This window comes from Salvelinus fontinalis, chromosome 36, assembly GCF_029448725.1.
Source record: "Salvelinus fontinalis isolate EN_2023a chromosome 36, ASM2944872v1, whole genome shotgun sequence".
In the NCBI taxonomy this organism is placed as follows: Eukaryota; Metazoa; Chordata; class Actinopteri; order Salmoniformes; family Salmonidae; genus Salvelinus; species Salvelinus fontinalis.
This window is the reverse complement of record NC_074700.1, coordinates 24,296-39,867: the sequence shown is the minus strand read 5'-3', so window position 1 is coordinate 39,867 and position 15,572 is coordinate 24,296.

The following is a 15,572-nucleotide window of genomic DNA, read 5'->3' as shown; positions in this document are numbered from 1 at the left end:
AGATTGGTAGCCCCGATTTGAAATCCGACTTCGTGCTTGGAAAGCAGACAACTAGGGGAATATTTTATATATCAGACATTTTTTTCTGTAAAATGTTGGAAAAGGGTTCAAAACTGCAGTTGTTTGGGAAAGTTTAAAAACACATGGTAGTGCATTTAGTAAAACTGCTGTGACGTAAGTTCCATACTGAGTAAACCTCCGCATTGTCAATGGCAGAGAAGTAGAGGAAGTTTTAATCCAATATATTTTTGTCAAACTCTTTGGTTTAGTGGTCAAAAATTATAGTTTTTTTTAATTTAATGAATCTGCTAACTTCTGACATTTTTTACCGAAGCCAGAAAAACAGGCGAAGGGTTACAAAAATAGCTCTAGTTACTGATTGGTAGACCCGATTTGAAATCCGACTTGTTGCTTGAAAAGCAGAAGAGTAGGGGTAGATTTTATATAGAAAACATTGTTTTCTGTAAAATGTTGGGAAAGGGGTCAAAACGGCAGTTGTTTGTGAAAGTTTAAAAAACACATGGTAGTGCATTTAGTAAAACTGCTGTAACGTAAGTTCCATACTGAATAAACCTTCTCCGCATTTGACAAGCAGAGAAGTAGAGGGAAGTTTTAATCCAATATATTTTTGTCAAACTCTTTGGTTTAGTGGTCAAAATGATAGTTGTTTTGAATTTAATGAATCTGCTAACTTCTGACATTTTTACCGAAGCCAGAAAAACAGGCGAAGGGTTACAAAAATAGCTCTAGTTACAGATTGGTAGACCCGATTTGAAATCCGACTTGTTGCTTGAAAAGCAGAAGAGTAGGGGTAGATTTTATATAGAAAACATTGTTTTCTGTAAAATGTTGGGAAAGGGGTCAAAACGGCAGTTGTTTGTGAAAGTTTAAAAAACACATGGTACGTGCATTTAGTACAAACTGCCTGTAACGCTAAGTTCCATAGCCTGCAATAAACCCTTCTCCGCATTTGCAAAAGCAGAGAAGTAGAGGGAAGTTTTAATCCAATATATTTTTGTCAAAACTTTGGTTTAGTGGGTCAAAACTGCATAGTTGTTTTGAATTTAATGAATCTGCTAACTTCTGACATTTTTTACCGAAGCCAGAAAAACAGGCGAAGGGTTACAAAAATAGCTCTAGTTACAGATTGGTAGACCCGATTTGAAATCCGACTTGTTGCTTGAAAAGCAGAAGAGTAGGGGTAGATTTTATATAGAAAACATTGTTTTCTGTAAAATGTTGGGAAAGGGGTCAAAACGGCAGTTGTTTGTGAAAGTTGTTTTGAATTTAATGAATCTGCTAACTTGTGACATTTTTTACCGCAGCCAGAAAAACAGGCGAAGGGTTACAAAAATAGCTCTAGTTACAGATTGGTAGACCCGATTTGAAATCCGACTTGTTGCTTGAAAAGCAGAAGAGTAGGGGTAGATTTTATATAGAAAACATTGTTTTCTGTAAAATGTTGGGAAAGGGGTCAAACGGCAGTTTTTGTGAAAGTTGTTTTGAATTTAATGAATCTGCTAACTTCTGACATTTTTTACCGAAGCCAGAAAAACAGGCGATGGGTTACAAAAATAGCTCTAGTTACAGATTGGTAGACCCGATTTGAAATCCGACTTGTTGCTTGAAAAGCAGAAGAGTAGGGGTAGATTTTATATAGAAAACATTGTTTTCTGTAAAATGTTGGGAAAGGGGTCAAAACGGCAGTTGTTTGTGAAAGTTGTTTTGAATTTAATGAATCTGCTAACTTGTGACATTTTTTACCGAAGCCAGAAAAACAGGCGAAGGGTTACAAAAATAGCTCTAGTTACAGATTAGTAGACCCGATTTGAAATCCGACTTGCTGCTTGAAAAGCTGAAGATTAGGGGTAGATTTTATATAGAAAACATTGTTTTCTGTAAAATGTTGGGAAAGGGGTCAAAACGGCAGTTGTTTGTGAAAGTTGTTTTGAATTTAATGAATCTGCTAACTTGTGACATTTTTTACCGAAGCCAGAAAAACAGGCGAAGGGTTACAAAAATAGCTCTAGTTACAGATTGGTAGACCCGATTTGAAATCCGACTTGTTGCTTGAAAAGCAGAAGAGTAGGGGTAGATTTTATATAGAAAACATTGTTTTCTGTAAAATGTTGGGAAAGGGGTCAAAACGGCAGTTGTTTGTGAAAGTTTAAAAAACACATGGTAGTGCATTTAGTAAAACTGCTGTAACGTAAGTTCCATACTGAATAAACCTTCTCCGCATTTGACAAGCAGAGAAGTAGAGGGAAGTTTTAATCCAATATATTTTTGTCAAACTCTTTGGTTTAGTGCTTAAACCTGTCTAGGATCAGCGTGGCGCTAGCGGCACACCCCCCCCCCCCCCCCCCACTGAAAAACCAGTGCCGCGAAATTCAAAAAAAATATTTTTTTAAAATATTTAACTTTCACAAATTAAAGTCCAATACAGCTAATGAAAGACACAGATCTTGTGAATCCAGTCAACATGTCCGATTTTTAAAATGTTTTACAGGGAAGACAAAATATGTAAAGATGTACATCTATTACCTAAAAACACATTAGCATAATCCACCATCTTTTATTTGTCCACCAACACCAGTAGCCATCACCAATTCGGCTAAACTAAGATATTTATAGCCCCTAACCAACAAAAAAACTCTTTAGATGACAGTCAGATAACATATTTATGGTATGGGATAGGTTTTGTTAGAAAAAAGTGCATATTTCAGGTAGATGGCATAGGTTACAATTGCACCCACCGTCACAAATGGAATAGAAAAACTACTTAGAGCAACGTGTTTACCTACTTACTAATCATCAAACATTTCGTAAAAATACACAGCATACACGAATCGAAAGACACAGATCCTGTGAATACAGACAATATTTCAGATTTTCTAAGTGTCTTACAGCGAAAACACAATAAATCGTTATATTAGCGTAGCACATAGCACATAGCAGCCCAGCATTGATTCTAGCCAAAGTGAGCGATAAAAGTCAACATCGCCAAAAGATATTAATTTTTTCACTAACCTTCTCAGAATTCTTCCGATGACACTCCTGTAACATCATATTACACATTCCATATAGAGTTTGATCGCAAATGTTTATATTTAGCCACCAAAATCATGGTTAGACAATGTGAAATGTAGACAAGCTGGTAAAGAAAAAGTCCTTGCGCCACTTAGACAGTGATCTACTCTTATACATAAATACTCATAAACGTGACTAAAAAATATAGGGTGGACAGGGATTGATAGACAATTTAATTCTTAATACAATTGCGGAATAACATTTTTTAATTTATCCTTACTTTTCAATACAGTTTGCGCCTAGCGAAGCTACGTCATAAAACATGGCGTCCTAAGCCACTAAAATGTTTCGACAGAAACACGATTTATCATAATAAAAATGTCCTACCTTGAGCTGTTCTTCCATCAGTATCTTGGGCAAAGGATCCTTTCTTGAGAGCAATCGTCTTTTGGTGGAAAGCTGTCCTCTTGCCATGTGGAAATGCCTACTGTGTTCGGGATGAACTGAAAAGCGTGCCCAACTATTCACATCGTTGCAAAAATAAATGTCCCAAAATCGCACTAAACGGATATAAATTGCTATAAAACGCTTTAAATTAACTACCTTATGATGTTTTTAACTCCCATAACGAGTAGAAACATGACCCGAGTAATATTACCCCCTTCACTAATGCTTGGAACAGGAGCGGGCCGGTGTCCTCTAGGCGCATGACGCAGCTCCAAAAGAATGACTAGCTTCACGTTTTTTTCATTTGTGGGGCCTGTGAACGCGCAATCGACCCCATTGGAATCGTCATCACGTAAAGGCATCCAGGGGAAGACGTAAGAAGTGTCCGTATAGTCATAGCAATATCAGTGCCGTTTTAACTGACTTCAGAACAGTGGCCAACATTTCTGAAATCTGAATCCATGTCAGGGAAATTGCTGTAGAATGGGCTCTGTTCCACTTAGAGACAAAATTTCAACTCCTATAGAAACTATAGACTGTTTTCTATCCAATAATAATAATAATATGCATATTGTACGATCAAGGATTTTGTGGGAAGCCGTTTCAAAAATGACCAAATTAGCATAAATAGTCTAAACAGCGCCCCCATCCCCAACAGGTTAAAATGATATGTGTGTTGAAATTGAATTATTCTGCGAACTTCTGACATGTTTAACCAAAGCCAGAAAAACAGGAGATGGGTTATGAAAATAGCTATAGTTACAGATTGGTAGCCCCGATTTGAAATCCGACTTTGTTGCTGAAAAGCAGACAACTAGGGGAATATTTTATATATCAGACATTTTTTTCTGTAAAATGTTGGGAAAGGGGTCAAAACTGCAGTTGTTTGGGAAAGTTTAAAAAACACATGGTAGTGCATTTAGTAAAACTGCTGTAACGTAAGTTCCATAGTGAATAAACCTTTTCCGCATTTCAATGGCAGAGAAGTAGAGGAAGTTTTAATCCAATATATTTTTGTCAAACTTTTTGTATTAGTGGTCAAAATGATAGTTGTTTTGAATTGAATGAATCTGCGAACTTCTGACGTGTTCACCAAAGCCAGAAAAACAGGCGATGGGTTACAAAAATAGCTCTAGTTACTGATTGGTAGACCCGATTGGAAATCCGAATTGTTGCTTGAAAAGCAGAAGAGTAGGGGCATATTTTATATAGAAAACATTGTTTTCTGTAAAATGTTGGGAAAGGGGTCAAAACGGCAGTTGTTTGTGAAAGTTGTTTTGAATTTAATGAATCTGCTAACTTCTGACATTTTTTACCGAAGCCAGAAAAACAGGCGAAGGGTTACAAAAATAGCTCTAGTTACTGATTGGTAGACCCGATTTGAAATCCGAATTGTTGCTTGAAAAGCAGAAGAGTAGGGGCAGATTTTATATAGAAAACATTGTTTTCTGTAAAATGTTGGGAAAGGGGTCAAAACGGCAGTTGTTTGTGAAAGTTTAAAAAACACATGGTAGTGCATTTAGTAAAACTGCTGTAACGTAAGTTCCATACTGAATGAACCTTCTCCGCATTTGACAAGCAGAGAAGTAGAGGAAGTTTTAGTCCAATATATTTTTGTCAAACTCTTTGGTTTAGTGGTCAAAATGATAGTTGTTTTGAATTGACTGAATCTGCGAACTTCTGACATGTTTTACAGAAGCCAGAAAAACAGGCGATGGTTTATGAAAATAGCTCTAGTTACAGATTGGTAACCCCGATTTGAAATCCGACTTTGTGCTTGAAAAGCAGACAACTAGGGGAATATTTTATATATCAGACATTTTTTTCTGTAAAATGTTGGGAAAGGGGTCAAAACTGCAGTTGTTTGGGAAAGTTTAAAAAACACATGGTAGTGCATTTAGTAAAACTGCTGTAACGTAAGTTCCATACTGAATGAACCTTCTCCGCATTTGACAAGCAGAGAAGTAGAGGAAGTTTTAGTCCAATATATTTTTGTCAAACTCTTTGGTTTAGTGGTCAAAATGATAGTTGTTTTGAATTGACTGAATCTGCGAACTTCTGACATGTTTTACAGAAGCCAGAAAAACAGGCGATGGTTTATGAAAATAGCTCTAGTTACAGATTGGTAACCCCGATTTGAAATCCGACTTTGTGCTTGAAAAGCAGACAACTAGGGGAATATTTTATATATCAGACATTTTTTTCTGTAAAATGTTGGGAAAGGGGTCAAAACTGCAGTTGTTTGGGAAAGTTTAAAAAACACATGGTAGTGCATTTAGTAAAACTGCTGTAACGTAAGTTCCATAGTGAATAAATCTTCTCCGCATTTCAATGGCAGAGAAGTAGAGGAAGTTTTAATCCAATATATTTTTGTCAAACTTTTTGTATTAGTGGTCAAAATGGTAGTTGTTTTGAATTGAATGAATCTGCGAACTTCTGACGTGTTAACCAAAGCCAGAAAAACAGGCGATGGGTTATGAAAATAGCTCTAGTTACAGATTGGTAGCCCCGATTTGAAATCCGACTTCGTGCTTGGAAAGCAGACAACTAGGGGAATATTTTATATATCAGACATTTTTTTCTGTAAAATGTTGGGAAAGGGTTCAAAACTGCAGTTGTTTGGGAAAGTTTAAAAACACATGGTAGTGCATTTAGTAAAACTGCTGTGACGTAAGTTCCATACTGAGTAAACCTCCGCATTTCAATGGCAGAGAAGTAGACGAAGTTTTAATCCAATATATTTTTGTCAAACTCTTTGGTTTAGTGGTAAAAATTATTGTTTTTTTTAATTTAATGAATCTGCTAACTCCTGACATTTTTTGCCGAAGCCAGAAAAACAGGCGAAGGGTTACAAAAATAGCTCTAGTTACAGATTGGTAGACCCGAATTGAAATCCGACTTGTTGCTTGAAAAGCAGAAGAGTAGGGGTAGATTTTATATAGAAAACATTGTTTTCTGTAAAATGTTGGGAAAGTGGTCAAAACGGCAGTTGTTTGTGAAAGTTGTTTTGAATTTAATGAATCTGCTAACTTCTGACATTTTTTACCGAAGCCAGAAAAACAGGCGAAGGGTTAAAAAAATAGTTCTAGTTACAGATTGGTAGACCTGATTTGAAATCCGACTTGTTGCTTGAAAAGCAGAAGAGTAGGGGTAGATTTTATATAGAAAACATTGTTTTCTGTAAAATGTTGGGAAAGGGGTCAAAACGGCAGTTGTCTGTGAAAGTTGTTTTGAATTTAATGAATCTGCTAACTTCTGACATTTTTTACCGAAGCCAGAAAAACAGGCGAAGGGTTACAAAAATAGCTCTAGTTACTGATTGGTAGACCCGATTTGAAATCCGACTTGTTGCTTGAAAAGCAGAAGAGTAGGGGCAGATTTTATATAGAAAACATTGTTTTCTGTAAAATGTTGGGAAAGGGGTCAAAACGGCAGTTGTTTGTGAAAGTTTAAAAAACACATGGTAGTGCATTTAGTAAAACTGCTGTAACGTAAGTTCCATACTGAATAAACCTTCTCCGCATTTGACAAGCAGAGAAGTAGAGGGAAGTTTTAATCCAATATATTTTTGTCAAACTCTTTGGTTTAGTGGTCAAAATGATAGTTGTTTTGAATTGAATGAATCTACGAACTTCTGACATGTTTTACAGAAGCCAGAAAAACAGGCGATGGTTTATGAAAATAGCTCTAGTTACAGATTGGTAACCCCGATTTGAAATCCGACTTTGTGCTTGAAAAGCAGACAACTAGGGGAATATTTTATATATCAGACATTTTTTTCTATAAAATGTTGGGAAAGGGGTCAAAACTGCAGTTGTTTGGGAAAGTTTAAAAAACACATGGTAGTGCATTTAGTAAAACTGCTGTGACGTAAGTTCCATACTGAAGTAAACCTTTCCGCATTTGCAATGGCAGAGAAGTAGAGGAAGTTTTAATCCAATATATTTTTGTCAAACTTTTGGTATTAGTGGTCAAAAATTGTTGTAGTTGTTTTGAATTTAATGAATCTGCTAACTTCTGACATTTTTTGCCGAAGCCAGAAAAACAGGCGAAGGGTTACAAAAATAGCTCTAGTTACAGATTGGTAGACCCGAATTGAAATCCGACTTGTTGCTTGAAAAGCAGAAGAGTAGGGGTAGATTTTATATAGAAAACATTGTTTTCTGTAAAATGTTGAGAAAGGGGTCAAAACGGCAGTTGTTTGGGAAAGTTAAAAAACACATTGTAGTGCATTTAGTAAAACTGCTGTAACGTAAGTTCCATAGTGAATAAACCTTCTCCGCATTTCAATGGCAGAGAAGTAGAGGGAAGTTTTAATACAATATATTTTTGTCAAACACTTTGGTTTAGAGGTCAAAATGGTAGTTGTTTTGAATTGAATGAATCTATGAACTTCTGACATGTTTAACCAAAGCCAGAAAAACAGGCGATGGGTTATGAAAATAGCTTTAGTTCCAGATTGGTAGCCCCAATTTGAAATCCGACTTCGTGCTTGAAAAGCAGACAACTAGGGGAATATTTTATATATCAGACATTTTTTTCTGTAAAATGTTGGGAAAGGGGTCAAAACGGCAGTTGTTTGTGAAAGTTTAAAAAACCCTTGGTAGTGCATTTAGTAAAACTGCTGTAACGTAAGTTCCATACTGAATAACCTTCTCCGCATTTGACAAGCAGAGAAGATAGAGGAAGTTTTAATCCAATATATTTTTGTCAAACTCTTTGGTTTAGTGGTCAAAATGATAGTTGTTTTGAATTTAATGAATCTGCTAACTTCTGACATTTTTTACCGAAGCCAGAAAAACAGGCGAAGGGTTACAAAAATAGCTCTAGTTACAGATTGGTAGACCCGATTTGAAATCCGACTTGTTGCTTGAAAAGCAGAAGAGTAGGGGTAGATTTTATATAGAAAACATTGTTTTCTGTAAAATGTTGGGAAAGGGGTCAAAACGGCAGTTGTTTGTGAAAGTTTAAAAAACACATGGTAGTGCATTTAGTAAAACTGCTGTAACGTAAGTTCCATACTGAATAAACCTTCTCCGCATTTGACAAGCAGAGAAGTAGAGGGAAGTTTTAATCCAATATATTTTTGTCAAACTCTTTGGTTTAGTGGTCAAAATGATAGTTGTTTTGAATTTAATGAATCTGCTAACTTCTGACATGTTTTACCGAAGCCAGAAAAACAGGCGATGGGTTATGAAAATAGCTCTAGTTACAGATTGGTAGACCCCGATTTGAAATCCGACTTTGTTGCTTGAAAAGCAGACAACTAGGGGAATATTTTATATATCAGACATTTTTTTCTGTAAAATGTTGGGAAAGGGGTCAAAACTGCAGTTGTTTGGGAAAGTTTAAAAAACACATGGTAGTGCATTTAGTAAAACTGCTGTAACGTAAGTTCCATAGTGAATAAATCTTCTCCGCATTTCAATGGCAGAGAAGTAGAGGAAGTTTTAATCCAATATATTTTTGTCAAACTTTTTGTATTAGTGGTCAAAATGGTAGTTGTTTTGAATTGAATGAATCTGCGAACTTCTGACGTGTTAACCAAAGCCAGAAAAACAGGCGATGGGTTATGAAAATAGCTCTAGTTACAGATTGGTAGCCCCGATTTGAAATCCGACTTCGTGCTTGGAAAGCAGACAACTAGGGGAATATTTTATATATCAGACATTTTTTTCTGTAAAATGTTGGGAAAGGGTTCAAAACTGCAGTTGTTTGGGAAAGTTTAAAAAACACATGGTAGTGCATTTAGTAAAACTGCTGTGACGTAAGTTCCATACTGAGTAAACCTCCGCATTTCAATGGCAGAGAAGTAGACGAAGTTTTAATCCAATATATTTTTGTCAAACTCTTTGGTTTAGTGGTAAAAATTATTGTTTTTTTTAATTTAATGAATCTGCTAACTCCTGACATTTTTTGCCGAAGCCAGAAAAACAGGCGAAGGGTTACAAAAATAGCTCTAGTTACAGATTGGTAGACCCGAATTGAAATCCGACTTGTTGCTTGAAAAGCAGAAGAGTAGGGGTAGATTTTATATAGAAAACATTGTTTTCTGTAAAATGTTGGGAAAGTGGTCAAAACGGCAGTTGTTTGTGAAAGTTGTTTTGAATTTAATGAATCTGCTAACTTCTGACATTTTTTACCGAAGCCAGAAAAACAGGCGAAGGGTTACAAAAATAGCTCTAGTTACAGATTGGTAGACCCGATTTGAAATCCGACTTGTTGCTTGAAAAGCAGAAGAGTAGGGGTAGATTTTATATAGAAAACATTGTTTTCTGTAAAATGTTGGGAAAGGGGTCAAAACGGCAGTTGTTTGTGAAAGTTGTTTTGAATTTAATGAATCTGCTAACTTCTGACATTTTTTACCGAAGCCAGAAAAACAGGCGAAGGGTTACAAAAATAGCTCTAGTTACAGATTGGTAGACCCGATTTGAAATCCGACTTGTTGCTTGAAAAGCAGAAGAGTAGGGGTAGATTTTATATAGAAAACATTGTTTTCTGTAAAATGTTGGGAAAGGGGTCAAAACGGCAGTTGTTTGTGAAAGTTTAAAAAACACATGGTAGTGCATTTAGTAAAACTGCTGTAACGTAAGTTCCATACTGAATAAACCTTCTCCGCATTTGACAAGCAGAGAAGTAGAGGGAAGTTTTAATCCAATATATTTTTGTCAAACTCTTTGGTTTAGTGGTCAAAATGATAGTTGTTTTGAATTGAATGAATCTACGAACTTCTGACATGTTTAACCAAAGCCAGAAAAACAGGCGAAGGGTTACAAAAATAGCTCTAGTTACTGATTGGTAGACCCGATTTGAAATCCGAATTGTTGCTTGAAAAGCAGAAGAGTAGGGGCAGATTTTATATAGAAAACATTGTTTTCTGTAAAATGTTGGGAAAGGGGTCAAAACGGCAGTTGTTTGTGAAAGTTTAAAAAACCCTGGTAGTGCATTTAGTAAAACTGCTGTAACGTAAGTTCCATACTGAATGAACCTTCTCCGCATTTGACAAGCAGAGAAGTAGAGGAAGTTTTAATCCAATATATTTTTGTCAAACTCTTGGTTTAGTGGTCAAAATGATAGTTGTTTTGAATTTAATGAATCTGCTAACTTCTGACATGTTTTACCGAAGCCAGAAAAACAGGCGATGGGTTACGAAAATAGCTCTAGTTACAGATTGGTAGCCCCGATTTGAAATCCGACTTTGTTGCTTGAAAAGCAGACAACTAGGGGAATATTTTATATATCAGACATTTTTTTCTGTAAAATGTTGGGAAAGGGGTCAAAACTGCAGTTGTTTGGGAAAGTTTAAAAAACACATGGTAGTGCTTTTAGTAAAACTGCTTTAACATAAGTTCCATAGTGAATAAACCTTTTCCGCATTTCAATGGCAGAGAAGTAGAGGAAGTTTTAATCCAATATATTTTTGTCAAACTTTTTGTATTAGTTGTCAAAATGGTAGTTGTTTTGAATTGAATGAATCTGCGAACTTCTGACGTGTTAACCAAAGCCAGAAAAACAGGCGATGGGTTATGAAAATAGCTCTAGTTACAGATTGGTAGCCCCGATTTGAAATCCGACTTCGTGCTTGGAAAGCAGACAACTAGGGGAATATTTTATATATCAGACATTTTTTTCTGTAAAATGTTGGGAAAGGGGTCAAAACTGCAGTTGTTTGGGAAAGTTTAAAAACACATGGTAGTGCATTTAGTAAAACTGCTGTGACGTAAGTTCCATACTGAGTAAACCTCCGCATGTCAATGGCAGAGAAGTAGACGAAGTTTTAATCCAATATATTTTTGTCAAACTCTTTGGTTTAGTGGTAAAAATTATTGTTTTTTTAAATTTAATGAATCTGCTAACTCCTGACATTTTTTGCCGAAGCCAGAAAAACAGGCGAAGGGTTACAAAAATAGCTCTAGTTACAGATTGGTAGACCCGATTTGAAATCCGACTTGTTGCTTGAAAAGCAGAAGAGTAGGGGTAGATTTTATATAGAAAACATTGTTTTCTGTAAAATATTGGGAAAGTGGTCAAAACGGCAGTTGTTTGTGAAAGTTGTTTTGAATTTAATGAATCCGCTAACTTCTGACATTTTTTACCGAAGCCAGAAAAACAGGCGAAGGGTTACAAAAATAGCTCTAGTTACTGATTGGTAGACCCGATTTGAAATCCGACTTGTTGCTTGAAAAGCAGAAGAGTAGGGGTAGATTTTATATAGAAAACATTGTTTTCTGTAAAATGTTGGGAAAGGGGTCAAAACGGCAGTTGTTTGTGAAAGTTGTTTTGAATTTAATGAATCTGCTAACTTCTGACATTTTTTACCGAAGCCAGAAAAACAGGCGAAGGGTTACAAAAATAGCTCTAGTTACAGATTGGTAGACCCGATTTGAAATCCGACTTGTTGCTTGAAAAGCAGAAGAGTAGGGGTAGATTTTATATAGAAAACATTGTTTTCTGTAAAATGTTGGGAAAGGGGTCAAAACGGCAGTTGTTTGTGAAAGTTTAAAAAACACATGGTACTGTGCATTTAGTACAAACTGCTGTAACGCTAAGTTCCATAGCCTGCAATAGAACCCTTTCTCCGCATTTGCAATGGCAGAGAAGTAGAGGGAAGTTTTAATACAATATATTTTTGTCAAACACTTTGGTTTAGGGGTCAAACCATGGTAGTTGTTTTGAATTTAATGAATCTGCTAACTTCTGACATGTTTTACCGAAGCCAGAAAAACAGGCGATGGGTTACGAAAATAGCTCTAGTTACAGATTGGTAGCCCCGATTTGAAATCCGACTTGTTGCTTGAAAAGCAGACAGACTAGGGGTAGATTTTATATAGCAAACATTGTTTTCTGTAAAATGTTGGGAAAGGGGTCAAAACGGCAGTTGTTTGTGAAAGTTTAAAAAACCTGGTAGTGCATTTTAGTAAAACTGCTGTTAACATAAGTTCCATACTGAATGAACCTTTTCCGCATTTGCAAGCAGAGAAGTAGAGGAAGTTTTAATCCAATATATTTTTGTCAAACTATTTGGTATTAGTGGTCAAAATGGATAGTTGTTTTGAATTGAATGAATCTGCGAACTTCTGACATGTTTTACCGAAGCCAGAAAAACAGGCGATGGGTTATGAAAATAGCTCTAGTTACAGATTGGTAGACCCCGATTTGAAATCCGACTTGTGCTTGAAAAGCAGACAACTAGGGGAATATTTTATATATCAGACATTTTTTTCTGTAAAATGTTGGGAAAGGGGTCAAAACTGCAGTTGTTTGGGAAAGTTTGAAAAACACATGGTAGTGCATTTAGTAAAACTGCTGTGACGTAAGTTCCATACTGAGTAAACCTCCGCATTGTCAATGGCAGAGAAGTAGAGGAAGTTTTAATCCAATATATTTTTGTCAAACTCTTTGGTTTAGTGGTAAAAATTATTGTTTTTTTGAATTTAATGAATCTGCTAACTTCTGACATTTTTTACCGAAGCCAGAAAAACAGGCGAAGGGTTACAAAAATAGCTCTAGTTACAGATTGGTAGACCCGATTTGAAATCCGACTTGTTGCTTGAAAAGCAGAAGAGTAGGGGTAGATTTTATATAGAAAACATTGTTTTCTGTAAAATGTTGGGAAAGGGGTCAAAACGGCAGTTGTTTGTGAAAGTTTAAAAAACACATGGTAGTGCATTTAGTAAAACTGCTGTAACGTAAGTTCCATACTGAATAAACCTTCTCCGCATTTGACAAGCAGAGAAGTAGAGGGAAGTTTTAATCCAATATATTTTTGTCAAACTCTTTGGTTTAGTGGTCAAAATGATAGTTGTTTTGAATTTAATGAATCTGCTAACTTCTGACATTTTTACCGAAGCCAGAAAAACAGGCGAAGGGTTACAAAAATAGCTCTAGTTACAGATTGGTAGACCCGATTTGAAATCCGACTTGTTGCTTGAAAAGCAGAAGAGTAGGGGTAGATTTTATATAGAAAACATTGTTTTCTGTAAAATGTTGGGAAAGGGGTCAAAACGGCAGTTGTTTGTGAAAGTTTAAAAAACACATGGTAGTGCATTTAGTAAAACTGCTGTAACGTAAGTTCCATACTGAATAAACCTTCTCCGCATTTGACAAGCAGAGAAGTAGAGGGAAGTTTTAATCCAATATATTTTTGTCAAACTCTGGTTTAGTGGTCAAAATGATAGTTGTTTTGAATTTAATGAATCTGCTAACTTCTGACATTTTTACCGAAGCCAGAAAAACAGGCGAAGGGTTACAAAAAAAGCTCTAGAAACAGATTGGTAGACCCGATTTGAAATCCGACTTGTTGCTTGAAAAGCAGAAGAGTAGGGGTAGATTTTATATAGAAAACATTGTTTTCTGTAAAATGTTGGGAAAGGGGTCAAAACGGCAGTTGTTTGGGAAAGTTTAAAAAACACATGGTAGTGCATTTAGTAAAACTGCTGTAACGTAAGTTCCATACTGAATAAACCTTCTCTTTTGACAAGCAGAGAAGTAGAGGAAGATTTAATCCAATATATTTTTGTCAAACTCTTTGGTTTAGTGGTCAAAATGATATGTGTGTTGAAATTGAATTATTCTGCGAACTTCTGACATGTTTAACCAAAGCCAGAAAAACAGGCGAAGGGTTACAAAAATAGCTCTAGTTACAGATTGGTAGACCCGATTTGAAATCCGACTTGTTGCTTGAAAAGCAGAAGAGTAGGGGTAGATTTTATATAGAAAACATTGTTTTCTGTAAAATGTTGGGAAAGGGGTCAAAACGGCAGTTGTTTGGGAAAGTTTAAAAAACACATGGTAGTGCATTTAGTAAAACTGCTGTAACGTAAGTTCCATAGTGAATAAACCTTTTCCGCATTTCAATGGCAGAGAAGTAGAGGAAGTTTTAATCCAATATATTTTTGTCAAACTTTTTGTATTAGTGGTCAAAATGGTAGTTGTTTTGAATTGAATGAATCTGCTAACTTCTGACATTTTTTACCGAAGCCAGAAAAACAGGCGATGGGTTACAAAAATAGCTCTAGTTACAGATTGGTAGACCCGATTTGAAATCCGACTTGTTGCTTGAAAAGCAGAAGAGTAGGGGTAGATTTTATATAGAAAACATTGTTTTCTGTAAAATGTTGGGAAAGGGGTCAAAACGGCAGTTGTTTGTGAAAGTTGTTTTGAATTTAATGAATCTGCTAACTTCTGACATTTTTTACCGAAGCCAGAAAAACAGGCGAAGGGTTACAAAAATAGCTCTAGTTACAGATTGGTAGACCCGATTTGAAATCCGACTTGTTGCTTGAAAAGCAGAAGAGTAGGGGTAGATTTTATATAGAAAACATTGTTTTCTGTAAAATGTTGGGAAAGGGGTCAAAACGGCAGTTGTTTGTGAAAGTTTAAAAAACACATGGTAGTGCATTTAGTAAAACTGCTGTAACGTAAGTTCCATACTGAATAAACCTTCTCCGCATTTGACAAGCAGAGAAGTAGAGGGAAGTTTTAATCCAATATATTTTTGTCAAACTCTTTGGTTTAGTGGTCAAAATGATAGTTGTTTTGAATTTAATGAATCTGCTAACTTCTGACATTTTTTACCGAAGCCAGAAAAACAGGCGAAGGGTTACAAAAATAGCTCTAGTTACAGATTGGTAGACCCGATTTGAAATCCGACTTGTTGCTTGAAAAGCAGAAGAGTAGGGGTAGATTTTATATAGAAAACATTGTTTTCTGTAAAATGTTGGGAAAGGGGTCAAAACGGCAGTTGTTTGTGAAAGTTTAAAAAACACATGGTAGTGCATTTAGTAAAACTGCTGTAACGTAAGTTCCATACTGAATAAACCTTCTCCGCATTTGACAAGCAGAGAAGTAGAGGGAAGTTTTAATCCAATATATTTTTGTCAAACTCTTTGGTTTAGTGGTCAAAATGATAGTTGTTTTGAATTTAATGAATCTGCTAACTTCTGACATTTTTTACCGAAGCCAGAAAAACAGGCGATGGGTTACAAAAATAGCTCTAGTTACAGATTGGTAGACCCGATTTGAAATCCGACTTGTTGCTTGAAAAGCAGAAGAGTAGGGGTAGATTTTATATAGAAAACATTGTTTTCTGTAAA